This window comes from Salvelinus sp. IW2-2015, linkage group LG23, assembly GCF_002910315.2.
Source record: "Salvelinus sp. IW2-2015 linkage group LG23, ASM291031v2, whole genome shotgun sequence".
Taxonomy (NCBI): domain Eukaryota; kingdom Metazoa; phylum Chordata; class Actinopteri; order Salmoniformes; family Salmonidae; genus Salvelinus; species Salvelinus sp. IW2-2015.
The window spans coordinates 24607626-24608175 of NC_036863.1; the positions used below are offsets into that span (position 1 = coordinate 24607626).

General features: G+C 36.0%; 1 pseudogene; it reads right to left on the bottom strand.

Annotated features, from left to right (window-relative positions):
• The window catches only part of LOC111950668 (PR domain zinc finger protein 15-like), an 11403-nt pseudogene extending 11340 nt beyond the window's left edge, over nucleotides 1–63 (bottom strand).
• Between the last annotated feature and the right edge of the window lie 487 nt (nucleotides 64–550).

Consider the following 550-nt stretch of genomic DNA (forward strand, 5'->3'; position numbering starts at 1 on the left):
GTCTTTTTATTGGTTGTCAATAAAACAACAGACAAATAATAATTACTCACCGTGTCTGATCATCCATTATCAAGATGAGCAGTCATGAATAATGATCATGTAAAACAGAATGCCATTGTTATTATCATTACCTTCAAAATCACCATCTGTCACATTATCCTCTCAAATACCATAGATGATGTGATATACATCAGTGAGGGGTATGAGTGTTCATCACATTCATTACTAATGACAATCAAGACATGACAGTAATGTTGGAATGTTCTAATGCTTAGGACCAAGCTCCAAAAGCTCAGAGTGATGGTAATATGCTTGTAACTAGTTGATATTCAGAATGAATCTAGGTCTATTCATCTGTAACTCCTACTATGAACTCCTACCTACTGAAGAAAGTTCAGGTGTTCTGGTACAGGAAAGAGGACTGGTTGTTATTGTTGATGTTTATGTTTAGAAAACATTACTGGATTATCGAACACTTACCTTCTATGACCTTTAACCACTGCAGCCTCCTTCTTCTGTTTCTCCATGGATGACTGACATAGTAAGACTC